Source organism: Miscanthus floridulus, chromosome 19 (genome assembly GCF_019320115.1).
Source record: "Miscanthus floridulus cultivar M001 chromosome 19, ASM1932011v1, whole genome shotgun sequence".
Classification (NCBI taxonomy): Eukaryota; Viridiplantae; Streptophyta; class Magnoliopsida; order Poales; family Poaceae; genus Miscanthus; species Miscanthus floridulus.
The window spans coordinates 76647265-76662654 of NC_089598.1; positions in this window are offsets into that span (position 1 = coordinate 76647265).

Here is a 15390-nt window from a genome sequence, read left to right on the forward strand (position 1 = left end):
TCCAACAAATGTGCAAAATTTAGAGATTTTTCCAATTATAGAGAGCTTACAAAAGATAAGAAACAATGCTGAGAATTTTCTGGACAAGATTCAAATTCAGCAGTTCAGTAAAACTGTTATAACTCGAGTTTCACAGATCCAACAGAGGTGCACCAAGATTTGTTAGAAAGCTTAGGACATCAGCTACAACTTTCATTTAGACCACTTTTACAGATTCGGACTCACACATAGTCAAAAGTAGAGCTAAACCGAAACTGTTCTGAGTTCCAGACAGCGCAGGAACATCAACTTGTGATAGCTAGATCTCCCAAACCTGAATAGATATTAACGTGATTCTAAAGACACTTGAAAGATACAGAGGTCTAGTTATCTCCACAAAAATTTCAGAATTTTTATCATCCCAGATTTCGAGATACCAGATAAAGAATACAGGCTGCTCCAGAATTCAACACGGCAGAGATAAGATAAAACGAAACATATGCATTAAGATTTCTTTCTAAACTTAAAGTTCCCATCTAAGGAAGTTGTGGACATGCCCACAAACTTCCAGCAATCAAGCAAAATACCAAATCAACCAAGTTCACAAATTAAACATCTAATCAACCAAGTTCACAAGACCAACAAGACTAAATAAGAACACGAACTAACGAAGTGATAATCTAGATCAAGGCACCTAACACCTATGGAGCGGTGTCAATCATGGTGAAGGACCGGTGCTTCTTCTTGTAGATGGAAGGCTATCCAAGTTGTGCTCGAAGTTCATCCACTTGTTTCTGATGACGTCTCTGCGCCCTCTGAGATGCACGCAGTTCTTCTTTGACTTCATCATCCACTCCCTGCATAGCGTGGACATGTTGCACCGTTGCCTCCAGAGTTGGGTCATTCTCTGGTGGAGCCAAAACCTACCAAACAGCCTCATGATCATTTCGAGGAAGGAATCTGAAGCGATCCTCCCTCATGGCCTCAAAGCGACAACCATGGTAGTGGATGTAGGCATTCTGTGCTGCATCCTCCATGCCATCTAAAGCATGGGCTCTCCTGGCAGGGGCATAGTGGACAGTCTCCACCTCGTGTCTATTCTTGATATCGTTCCAAGCGGTGACCACCAGCTCTACCTTCTAGAAGGTAGCCTCCAATGGATGCTGGTACTCGGCACAGTGGTAGCTGATGGAGGCATGCAAGTCGAGGAAGTAGTCGTCCAGCACGTGGGTGAGGAGAGTGTGGTAGTAGGCTGTCTCTAGAGCTAGCTTGAAGTAGTACTTGCACTTCCAGTCAATCTCCTCATCCTCCACGGGGGCAGCTGGGGAGGGTGCAGGTGTAGGGGAAGTAGCCGTCGACTCCTCAGGTGTAGCTACCACAGGATAGACGAGCACGGCGACTGGTGTAGGAGCAGGTGTAGGTGTCGGTGTAGCCATCTCCTCGTCGTCAGAGATGATCACAATCTCCCTCTCCGCCAGTGGGGCACGCGGGGTGAACATGGCATGATAGCCGGCGGTGCTGAGTCGAGCAGTCTTTGGATTATGAGACATCTATAGATTTAAAGTGAGATAGAGTTAGACTCAATAATTTTAAATAATAGATTAAGGTATGAAAAGCATAAATGTTTTAATAAAATAACAAGAATAAGACAGTAAGCAAGAAACCAGAGGAGCAAAGATACTAAATCGACCATTTTCTAACTAGGCTTGCGTCCTACAGTCAACACGGCTCTGATACCAATTTGTCACACCCAATTTTAAGGAAAAAATTGAATGCACAAAACTCATGTGTGCCCAGGAATCAATCACACACACAAGCTGACAAATTACATATAGTATCATCACGGTGTCTCATACATCAGAGTTATAATAAAACTTAGTCTTATACATCACAGCGGAAAAATAAAAAGATAATAAAACTCTCGTGGGCTTCATCACAGGGAAGGTCAACTGGTTGACCACAAGCCTAAAAATCCTCCGGGAAATCCTCATACCCGTTGTCATCTGTTACCCATCCAGGATTTTTATCCAAGTAAAGAAAATAAACAAGTGTAAGTACATTCCGTACTTAACAAGCTAACATGGGGTTATGAAGCTCAAAAAGGATTGACTCTGGTTTACTACAGTTAGCATTTTTAGTACGACAAACTTTATTATCAGATATTATCAAGTTGTGCTTAAGCTCCCATTTAATCCCCATAAGAACATATATCAGGGTCAAGTGTACCATATGTCATCATTAAACAACCTTAAATGATCATCAACAAGTAACCAGTTATTCTATGAGTTTTCCGGGCCGCTCGTAACCGTGAGCATGGCTATTATAACAGTTTGTTACCCTTTGCAGAGGTGGTGCACATTCACCGTGAGTCGTAATCCCCATATGCCCGGGTTAATTACTCCCATGTCACTACCAAGGTGAGCGGGCAGGGTACACTATGAAGCCATTTCATAGGTTTCCCTAATAAGTTAGGTCCGCTAGGTTTCCTTGGCAGGTAGATGTAGGGACCCCCTTTCCTATGGCACATATCCATCGCGGCTATACACATAGGAACAGAGGCAGCCCTATACCCAAAGTGGCAAGCCCCATTTACGCCAAAAAGGTAACCTCTAACTAGCTAGGAAAGATCCTATTACTGAGCTAAAGTCAGAGCCATATGACTCTCCCGGTTGCACTGTCAGTCCTAGCTTTTGCCGACAGATAAGTCCTTATGGAGGGCCGGGAGCAACATGAACAAAGGTTATTTGCACTTTCGCCCTATGGAACAGTTGTTATAAATCATGTTACTCACTTTGTTCCATAGTATCATTCATCAACATGTATATCAAGTTCAGTTAGAGCACTAGCAATCTACCCATATGCATTTAACCCATAGGAGACAAGGAATAGGACAATCAATCACTAGGTTGTCCTTACGGGTATCAAAATTAGACACATGCAAATGAGTAATTGATTAAAGTAAAATAGGACATCAAGGAAGGCCCATGCTATACTTGACTTGGTTCACGAACTCGTGCTGGTCCTGCTGGTTGTCGAAGAGTTCTTGGTCTCCAACGTTTTCCTCACCGTCTGAACGCGACCAGCACAGCAACATACAACATTCCAAAAGCATTCATGCAAAGCAAACATTCCTATCATTAGAACAGTACACCAACAGTATTGAAATCAATATAAAATGTTTGTAAAACTAATCTATGTCTTGCTACGATCACGTCAACGTGAAGTTCACGAAAAACGGAGCTAAAATGCAAAAGTTATGATTTAAACGGGTTTTCCTATAGCCATATATTTAATTAAATCTAATCATGAAATTTAAAAGTTCCAAACTTGACTATCAGTAGCTCCAACATGTAGCTTATGAAATTACAAAGCTAACGCGATTTGAATGGATCAATTCGGAGCTAAAACGACAATTTTATAAGCGAAACAGTTCAAATGGCATTTCTGTAAATACTGAAAATGTATTTTTGACTTAAGCCGTGGAGTTTACGCTTTCCAATCGAGATTGCACATTCGGGGAAATACGTTTTGGACTGTGGGTTAGGACTTAGAAAAGTCCAGGGACTCTTTTGCAAAACAGCCACGCAAAGGGGTAACTTCTAATCCTGGCCATTGATCTCGCGATGGGCGGTTGAGAATAAACCGAGGAGGGAGAACAAGGGGGGGGCTGGCCGGAACAGTGCCCCAAGCGGCCAGGCGCCATGGCCGGCGGCGTGAAGGACTCGGTCGTGCGCGGTTAGGGGCTAGGGTTCACCAAACGGACACCCGAGGGCACCGGTGAGCGCGGGGGAAGAGGGGGGTTGCGGCCATGCCGTTTCGGCGGTCGGGAACGGTGGGTAGCACGGTGGCCGCCATGGCCAGCGACCATGGCTCGTGGAGCTCGCGGCCAAGGCTCGAGAAGCCAAGAAACGAGAAACGAAAAGCATGGGAGGAGAGTGGAGAGTATGGCGATGCTCACCACGGCGAAAAATCGGAGCGGAGGCGGCTCGGTGACAGTGGTTTGCGCGGAGGCGGACGGCGGAGATCGGAGACCTCGGGGCGGTGGTTGCTGGGGCCTCCGGTGCATGAGCGAGGACGAAATTGGAGCGGGGAGCGAGAGAGGGACACGCGGGAGGGGCTCGGCTCTTAAAAAGAGGTCGAGGAGCGGGCGATGCGCCCACGATGCGTGAGGAGCGGGCGCGGTTGCGGCTCGACCGCCACTGCGGTTGCGGGTCGCGCGGGAGGACGGTGGGGGGAAGAACTAACCAGCGGGCCCGGCTGGCAGTGGCTGAGAGCGAAGGAGGCGCGCCGGTTGGGCTGGCGTGGCTCGCTGGGCCGAGCGGCCGAGGCGCGCGGCGGTTGCGCCAGGGAGAAGGGGAGCTGGGCCGGCGGAGCTTGCTGGGCCGACACGGCTGACGCGCGAGGCTGCTGGGCTGGGGCTACGGATGCTGGGCCGAGCGGGCCAAAAATAAGGAAGAAGGGGGAGAAGAGAAAAAGAATTTTTTTCCTTTTTCCAATGATTTTCCAAATTTCATTTTCAATTAGATTTTGAATTCATTTGGAATTTGAATCAAAACCATTCATCACAAAAATAAATATGCAGCAGCATGTATGCATCACTTGTAGCTAATCTTAATCTTATATTTGATTTTAGTTTTATAAAAATTATTTGTTTCCTATATTTCAATGCTCACCAAAAATGCTTAAATAAATCAATTTGGCTATTTCTAGAAAATGCAAATTTAGGATGTTACAATCTACAACTTTTATTTTGCTTGTTTCTTCATCTGATAAAGTGATAGAAAATATTGTTCACAAATCAACATATCTCTCACATAGTTCATGAAACTATGCATGATATGTGAATTTATGAACAATGTTTACTAACACTTTATCAAATAAAGAAGTGACCAAAATAAAAGTTGAAGATAGTGATGAGAACTTTTATGTTCACGACTTTTGCAGTTGAAATTATTTAAGGTTTCAAAATCTTTTTTGAGGTTGTCATTTATTAAAATTCAAAATTTAAACTGTTCAAATTTTGTCAAATGAAAAGATGATAAAAATAAAAGTTGTAGATAGTGATGTGTTCAACAACTTTTATATTCATCACCTTTACAGCTGAAATCATTTAGTGGTTTAAAATCAGGTTTGAAGTTGTCATTTTCTTAAATTCAAAATTTGAATTATCCAAAATTGGTGACAAAGATAGATGACCAGACTAAAATGATAGAGCATAATTTTAGAAAATTTTAGGAAAAAATCATCATATTTGGAGTTAATATGAGGTAGAAAAACTAGTTACAAGTTTCAGCCACAGATTAAAAAGAGAAATCACACTTGTTCATCATTGATCTTCATGAACAGTTGTGATTTTTCTTTTTAATCTCTAGATAAAATTTGTAACTAGTCTTTCTCCCTCGTACTAACTCCAAATGTGATGATTTTTCCTAAAATTTTCTAAAATTTTGCCCTATCAAGTTATTGTGTTGATTTTGTCATTATTTTTGTTTGACAAAGTTTGAGCAATTCAAAATTTCAAATTTAAAAAAATGACGAGTTCTAACAAGGTTTTGAAACACCAAATGATTTCAGCTTAAAAAGTGATGAATACCAAAGATGTATAACTCAATAAGATCTATAACTCTTATTTTGGTTGTTTCTTCGTCTAACAAAGTGATAGTAAATATTGTTTATAAATCAACATGTCTCTCATATAGTTGATGAAATTATGAGTGATATATAACTTTGTGAATAATGTTTACTAACACTTTGTCAAATGAAGAAGTGATCAAAATAAAAGTTGTAGATAGTGATGAGTTCAACAACTTTTATGTTCACGACTTTTATAGTTTAAATCATTTAGGGTTTCAAAATCATTTTTGAAGTTGTCATTTATTGAAATTCAAAATTTGAACTATTCAAATTATGTCAAATGAAAAGATGACAAAAATAAAAGTTGTAGATAGTGATGTATTCAACAACTTTTATATTCGTCACCTTTACAGCTGAAATTATTTAGTGGTTTGAAATCAGGTTTGAAGTTATCATTTTCTAAAATTCAAAATTTAAATTATACAAAATTAGAGACAAAGATAGATGACTAGACTAAAATGATAGAGCATGATTTTAGAAAATTGTAGGAAAAAACCATCATATTTGGAGTTTGTACGTGGGAGAAAAACTTGTTACAAGTTTCAACCATAGATTAAAAAGAGAAATGACACTTGTTCATCATTGATCATCATGAACAGTTGTGATTTTTCTTTTTAATCTCTAGGTAAAATTTGTAACTAGTCTTTCTCCCTCATTCTAACTCCAAATGTGATGATTTTTTCCCTAAAATTTTCTAAAATCATGCCCTATCAAGTTACTGTGTTGACTTTGTCATTATTTTCGTTTGACAAAGTTTGAGCAATTCAAATTTTCAAATTTAAAAAAATAACAAGTTCTCACAAGATTTTGAAACACCAAATGATTTCAGCTGAAAAAGTGATAAATACCAAAGATGTATAACTCATTAAGATCTATAACTTTTATTTTGGTTGTTTCTTCATCTGACAAAGTGATAGTAAACATTGTTCACAAATCAACATGTCTCTCATATAGTTCATAAAACTATGAGTGTTATATGAATTTATGAATAATGTTTACTAACACTTTATCAAATGAAGAAGTGACCAAAATAAAAGTTGTAGATAGTGATGAGTTCAACAACTTTTATGTTCACGACTTTTGTAGTTGAAATCATTTAAGGTTTCAAAATCTTGTTTGAAGTTGTCATTTATTGAAATTCAAAATTTGAACTATTCAAATTTTGTCAAATGAAAAGATAACCAAAATAAAAGTTGTAGATAGTGATGTGTTCAACAACTTTTATGTTCATGACTTTCTTATTCGAAATCATTTAAGGTTTCAAAATCTTATTTGAATTTACCATCTATTGAATTTCAAATTTTGAATTGTTCAAATTTTGTCAAATGAAAAGATGATCAAAATAAAAGTTGTAGATAACGACGTGTTCAACAACTTTATGTTCATAACTTTCTTATTAGAAATCATTTATATTTTCAAAATCTTGTTTGAAGTTGCCATTTATTGAAATTCAAAATTTGAACTTTTCAAATTTTGTCAAATGAAAGGATGACCAAAATATAAGTTATACATCGTAATGAGTTATACAACTTTAATGTTTACAACATTTTCATTTTAGATCATTTTTTGTCTTAAAATTCAATTCAAAGTTCACAAATTCAAATTTAAAATTTTTAAATATATTTTTTATTTTACAAAATAAAATGTATCGTTATATCTATATATATATATAAGCAAGTAATTTTTTATGTGCATGGGAAAATATAGCAAATTATTTTTATTACATTTATACATTTATATATACATTTACACATTTATAAAAAAATATGCAAAAGTAATATTTAAAAATAAGCGAAAATATTTGTAGAGGCGGCTGAATCAGAAACCGCCCCTACAAATGCTGCCACCAAAACCCGCATGCTCCAAACCTAGGCTTGGGGCTCACTTTCGTTTGTAGGCCACTGAAACCCACAGGGCTGTTAAGGCTATCAATGATCTAAGCCCTTATCTGAATCCAACGGTCAAAGTTCGTCCCACCAGGAACAAAACTAGCTCCACAAGCTGGACTTCCCAAACCCTAACCAGATTTCCTCCTTTCTCATCCATTTTGGACGCGCGACCGCCGCAAATAGAGAGCAGGCAGACGAACGACGGCAATGCCAGGCCAACGGAGCGCCGTCGGGCTAATCCGCGCCTCCCCCTGTCTCAATCTCATCTCCACCATCGAGCCTTCCTCTTGATCTCAGCTCCACCATCGAACCTTCCTCCATCGCGCACTACATCGTTTGGTGTAGGAGGACTGAGATCCGATGTGAGTGGGCAGAGATCTGATTGTGGCAGAACCACCCAAAATAACACGCTTACGGAGGTGCTCGTCTTCCACCGGGCACTAAGCACCCCGAAAGCAAGCTACAGTGGGCGGTATCCGTCGGGCACACCCCAAGGGAGAACCTAAAAGATCCACATTTTTTTTCCAAGGATCCAATAATGAGAACGAGTTATAATACAGGTCCATCTCATACATCCGAGTTTCTTAAAACTTATATTATTGCATTACCAAATGTCAGAGTGCGGAATGATAAATAGTGGAATTTAAAATAAACTTTGCGATAAGAACAAGGATCCATCTGAGCCCACCAGAGGAATCCTCCACATAAAGGTACTTCTCATGCATCACCTGCAACAGGGGTGAATAAACCCTGAGTACATAATGTACTCACAAGACTTATCTGACCAGTGGGAATAATTTCCTGACTTCAAGGAATATGAGAAGTTTTATGGGTGGCTGGTTTATTTTAGCCAAAAGCAATACTAATAGTGTGTCCTTATTTATGTTATCATTATCGGCCGTATTAAGTTATTATCTATCCAGTCTATATAAGCACATGTTTTACTTTCAAGCAAGAGTTGAGCAATCAGTTCTATTTCTTCTCCTTCCATCTTTCAGTTCTTACTACGGTGCTAGACCCAAAAACAAGCCGTACCGGATCGCCCGGCGATTTGCGAATCAATGCCCCCAGTTGGGTACTTTGAAAACACACGCCCCACTTGTATCCTAGGCACAAGTAGGACTAACCCATCACCCTCCTATCCTAGGTGTCTAGGTCCCCGTCCAAACTTGGACTCTAAGCCCCCACTCCTGAGTCCCGGACTCAGTGCGGTGTAAGGACCTCCACCATCTTCACCTCCAATCAGTCGGTCTGAAAAGAGCCAGATCCACAATAGGTGAGCAACGAGTCTTCCCTGCGCCCATACACAAGTATACGCTCGGGATAATAGATCTATGACTTGCCTCGAGACTTATGCAACAACCAATCCTTAATTAACATAGACAGGGAAAAAGTGTAACCGAGCTATGCCCTGTTGGCCGCAAGACACAACCCTTTACACCCACCAGAACCCAACCATATCCCTGCTCGGTCACCATTTTCCTTTCCACCATTTTATCAGGAGTGATCATATTTATTGCCTATTTGTGAGCAACGACAGGTTACCCATGCTACCGATATCCTAAGCATAATAGCTACTCGACCTATACTAGTAGGACTCATGGGTGGATATATTTATGCACGTAGTTTTCATAAAATGCCTGTAACATAAATGCACAACACCTATATATATCCAATTATTATTCAAAATAAGGGTTATGCATTAGAGCTTATCTTGGGTAGGCGCGGTGTCAGCAAAGTTAGTGATGGGCGGCTCTAGAACATCCTCCTATACGAGGATCTCCTCCTCGTACTCTTCGACGACTTTGTCATACTCCTGCTCATCGAAGGTCATGATCTCCAGTGGCTCATTCTCTATATGCATGCAGCGATGATGATGCAATAATTAATATTTAGGCAACCACAACTCTTAAAATAAGAACACGCTTATCATGCTAACAAGCTAGCTCTACTGATCTCATACCAACTAATTTCTTAAATTATTTCATATGCTTTAAATTAGGGTATGTTAGCTATCTTAATAAATTAGCTATTCAGAGGCTACAAAAATTACAGAGAGCATCTAATATTATCATGAGTCTACTGTAAAATTTTTAGGGCTAGCATTTCTACCCATGCATTACAAAAAGTCATTTCCTAAATAACCATAATAATAACAAGCAACCTAGAATTAATAAGTAACCCTAAAACATCATAGAACCATATGAACAAAATACACTAACAGATAGATCATGAATTTAGGAATCTAACAAAATTTATTTTACAATAATTAAATAAATTCAAATGAGCTCTACAGGTGAAGAAATGATATTATTGGAGGAGGCTAATCATGCTATTGGACTTGTTGACCAGCACGTGACTGTAAGTCTAGAAATAATAGAGAAGGAGAATGAAGGAATCCTTGCAGGTTAGCTACCTCGGTCGATTACAACTCAGAGAGGGAGATCGACAGGGCAAGCTAGAGCTCGAAGAGAGAGAGAGAGAGAGAGACTAGAGAGGTGAGAGGAGCGAGCAGCGGCGCAGGACGACGACGAGCTCGGTGTCACCCTTTTATAGGCAGGAGAAGCGAAGGCGTGACAGCAACGCGTCGTAAGGCTAGTGGCTAACTAGCTTGCTTAAAGGTAATAAAGCGTTGCTTTGCACGACAAGCTGCTCGGATGAACAATGTTTTGTTCGGTGAACAGTGCTTTCTAGGTGAACAGTGTTTAGATTTCACATGATGGGCTTGAGTGGGTCTTTGGTCCTTTAATGTGTCAACTGGGTTGGCATTAAAGAGTGCATTTGTGCTAAATGGATTAAGAAGGGAGAAGGAGACCGTAGGTCAAGGAAATAATGGAGGAGGAGACCACGGGTCAATAAAATATTGGAGAATGAGGGAATTATTACAGGCTAGCTACCTCAGTCAATTGTAGCTTAGGAAGGAAGTTTGACAGAGCACAACTTTCTCAGGCAAGAACACAGGAACTCGATTTGGGGAGTAAGATGGTGAGCGGTGGAGTGCAGCTCTAGAGCTTGGCGTGATGGGAGGGTTGCATGGCATGTCCTTTATAGGTAGGAGACGTGGGGATAGAGGTGGAGCTGGCACTGGGAAAACACCTGGCGTGCGCAACACACTATGGCAGCGGTAGCACGACATGCACTGATAATTTTGCAAGGCGATTAGCAAGCAAAGTAAAGACGTGGGTGATTAGAACAACAAGAGAGGATAGTGGCATATCGTGAGATTGATGGAGATATTGCTGGTCTTAATATTGGTGCTAATCCACTTTTGAGAAAAAAAAAGTATTTGGATTAGTCATGGTTGGACTTGCATGCATGTGGCTAGTTGAGGTGTGTGTTTTGGGCTTAACGCGTAGGTGCTGCTGGTGCATGAACGTGTTGTGCGGGTAGCGAGCGAGCGGCGTGCTCAGCGGGCTGAGCCTATGGAGAAGACGACTTGCGCAGAGAGGAGCATCATGGTCAGCTAGCACAGGGTAAGAACGTGCAGCCCTACAGCAAGGCATTAATGGATGTCATGCGAATTTCTATGAGCTGCTGCCACTACTAAAAAAGTCCACATCTAAGACAATCCACTTTTGTCATAGTAAAGGCCAAAAACGTCATGGACATATATTTGTGATGATGCTATGACGAAATTGTCTTCATCATCTTTGTAGCGTCATAGCTGTTGCACCTTGACGATTTTGTGTATTTTGTCATAGATATCGTTACATCCATGATGATTTCCCCCCGTCACTGAACTGTTTCAGCCGGCTTGCAGCGTACACATGTATGGTCACAAGGTTGACACGTGTACGGCTGGTAGATTGACATGTGTTGGGCTCTTTGATTGAAACGTGTTGGGCTCGTAGGTTGACATGTGTTGGGCTCGTAGGTTGACATGTGTTGGGCTAGTAGGCGTTCTGTGGGTGTTGACGTGGCAGCACGTGGGCGCTGAAGTGGCAGCACGTGACATAATGACGTTTTTTTCCATCATAGAAATTTGCATAGGCATTTGACGAATTTGAAATAATGCATAGGTACCATACATGGCCAGCCTCAGCAAACATAGAACACAGGTTCATACATCACAGTCAGACTTATTGTTCATACAACCAAAGTTCCCAAACACAGGGGAACCACAAGTTCACACACATCATTGGAACCACCACTTCACACACAAATTCGTTCACAAGTGACATAACCAACCTGCTCAGCACCAGGGAACTATAGGCAACTACAGAGGTACCTAGCAAGTGCAGGAACAAGCTAAGTAGCTCTGTTACCTGTGTTGATGTTCAAGATGCGCTGAAGTAGTAGATCATTGGCTTCTTGTTTCTTCTTGAACTCCTCCATCTCCTGCTGGGTCCTGAGCACTACTTCTTGGGTCTTGGCCAATGCATCTTCTATTTCTTCACCTTTCTTCTTCAAGGTGTCCAGTTCTTGTTGAAGTAGATCAGCTCGCGTCTTCTCTGCCTGTAGCTGTTCCTAAAGTTGTGCTTCTCTTGCAACTGATCCAGCAGATTTTGACCCTGGTGTTTGAAGACCAGCATTCTTCAGGAATGTAGAAGCAGCACTGGTTTGTGAGAGGACCTTGGAAACAATTTCAGTACTGGATCTTGGTGTCTCTAAACCTTCAGCAGGTTGGGCCAACATATTTTCCATGGCACTCTACATCAGAGAGATGCAAATTTGATAAGTTACTTATACAGAAACCATGTTTCAAGAAAAGAAATGGAAAACATCAGATAATCCATGTTACAAGATAAGACAATCATTAGAGAACATCAGATAATCCATGTTACAAGAATGTATGTGTACACAACCATGTTACATATGAGAATATAAACTGCATATATAGCTGCATATATGTGTATGCAAGCACTTTCCATTTCAGCAAGCATATAACTAGATATATAGGTGTAAGCATGTATGACCATTTTTTCTATGTATTTTAATCCCAGCCAGCAATCAATTTTAGTCCCTTCAAGCAATTTCACAAGTAAAGATAGGACCATCCAGACACATCATACAAATTGTGGCATATGATAATCGCACCCAGCAACCAATTCTGAATATAAACTGACATATGTACACAACCCATCCATCAATGAGGTGTAGGGACTTACAAGTGTCTCTTTGACTTGATCTGTCATACCATTCTTCTTACTGGTATGGCATTCCTTGAACATCTCCACGGCATTGACATCATGATCCTTGTTTTTCTCCATCTGTATGTAGTTTGAGAAAGAAATGCAGAAAAATTAGCTTCTGTATCTACACACAAATAGAAAACGTATTGTACTAGATTTTTAGCACTTACATATGTGTACAAGTGCGAGATGTAGCTACGAGATCCCGTCGACTGATGGTGTTTGACCTTAGTACGGTTGGTCTTGTTCTTCTCAGCTACTTCCTGAAATGAAAACAAGTAAGTTGCAGATAAAGTAGACAAAACAGAAAAGTTGTTGTCTTATGGCACATCATACCCTCCCTTTTGGACTAGACCACTTTGCCACAAGGGCCAGCCACTGTTCATCAGTTATAGTTGGAATAGGGGAAGTTGTTCTGATTTGATTAGCTGGGACACCGATGAAGTACTTCTTCTTCAATAAATATCTAGTCTGTCGTACCCTAGATTGGAGTAGATTGGTGCAGGCTTGCTTTGTTGGGTCATCATTTTCATCAACTGCCAACCTATTCTGTGGAAGTCAATAAGTCATGAGATTTAGCTATTAGCATTTGATACAATGACTTATGGAAAGTACCAAATAGATATTGAAGGTATTTACTTACAGATAAGTGGCCAACGAATTCTTTCATATAGTTGTCTTCATCCTTCTTGTATTCTTTCCAGTGAGTTAGGATAGGCATGCTAGACCTAATGACAAGTCCAGCCTCTGAAGCTAGCTTAGCAGCTTGTAATGGCTTCTCAGGCCTTTTCTTCCCTAGAGCAATTTCAATTGGCAACCTTCTTCCCATCGCCTTTGTCATGTTGTCTAGCAATTTGCCCTTTGTTGGTGGTCTTGGTCGCCTTGGAGCACATTGTCGACCTACAAAGTATCCGCTGAGAGTGTTAGACTAGTCCACCGTTAAATCAAAGAACGTGAGAATGCATGATCTGTTACTTGCCTTTAGGAACAGTCTCTAACTGTTTAGAGACATCTGCATTGGTTTGCTCAGAGATAGCATGTTCATCTGCATTCGTTTGCTCATCAAAAACAGACCAGTCCAGAACAGGATCTTGTTCTTCAACTTGCTTCATAGGGCCTATGTCAGTGTTCTCAGACTCTGGGAAGGTGGTGCTGTACTTTTTCCCAGACCTTGTGGCAACTCCAGGAACTGAATCGCCCTATCTAGTTGCCCTAACCCTTTTCATTCCACCTAGAGGCATCATCGTGTTCTTCTTTGGTCGACCCCGCTTGGTCTACTTGTTCTTGTTGTCAATTTCCTAACACATAATGGAAAATATGTTATTATAATATATATCGGACAGCGTGATGCTAGAACCCCCAACCAAGATTGAGAAGAGACCTTTTCTACGCTAGTATTATCAAAATCATCATCTTCTTCCTGGCCCTCTTCAGCTCTAGGAAGATATTCGGATGAATCTGACCACTCATCAGTTACATTGTTGTGTTTTTGCTTGTTCGGATTCTGAGAACTAACAAGTCCCGAAGCCAAGGTATGAAGACGCAAGGATTCCATCTTCTTGAGGTTCTCCACGACTTGCAAGTCCCGAAGCCGTTCATAGTACCCTATTTGTAAACAAATTTTAGTGGAATTGATTGCTAAACCCTAAGCCCTAAACCCTATATAGTGGAATTGCCCTACAACTAGAAGACGGCGCTACACAAGGGAACCAAATACAAAGAACAAAACCCTAAAATGAGGAGCACAGCAGAGAGGAACCTAGGCTCAGGGGGCAGAGCACTTTTGTGGCCCGTTTAGGCATCGTCATTGAGTGGCTCGATGAAGTGGCCGACGTCGAGGTGCGGCTCGATGAAGTGGCCGACGTTGAGGTGCGGCTCGATGAAGTGGCCGACGTCCTACTTCTCCATCTCTGGTGGGGTGGACATCGTAGGTCACAGCTCCTCCGTCTCCGTCTGTGTTGCGGTAGAGTGGATCTAGGGGGCGGAGTGGCTGTATGAGAGGGCGGCGGAGTGGGTCTAGGTGGCGGAGTGGATCTAGGCGGCGAAGTGGCTGTATGAGAGGACGGCGGAGTGGATCTAGGGCGGCGGCGGCGGAGTGGATGCGGAGTGGGTGTGGCGGAGTGAAACGAAATGAGGCCAGAAGAGATGCGGGAGGGGATTGACCAATATATAGTCCTCGGTGAAATTACTATGTTGTCCCTGTGTACTTTCAATGGAGCGGATGCTGGAGGAGGGCAGTAGGGGGTTTTTGGAGGCACCAAAATTGGGCAGTGATAAGCGCGCAAACGCCAGAACCCCTAGGCGGGAGCTGGAAAGCATTTTTCTTTTTTTAGAATAAAATTAAATGGTTTTTTCTTTTATGTCTGTTTATTTTATTGAATTGTAAATTGATATTTGCTTCAAAAAAATGTGACAACAATTTCTACATGATTGGGATAAAAAGTAAGTTTGTATATAATGATATTACCATGTTATTATAATGCTTTACAATGTTGTTTTTAGTATTTGTAACCTATTTTGATATATGAAGGACATGATTCCAATGTTTTGTTTTTTTAGTATTTATAATATCTGATGTACGCATAAAATTTTTAGTATGATAATATTTTAGGTCTCAAATTATAGGGAGACATACATGATCCCTTTTTTGTATATATATACACATGTAACATACATTCTACTTAACTATAATGTGTGTGCTTCAATGAATTTAAACATTTAGTAAGTTGATTAGCACTTCATAAGATGACATACTA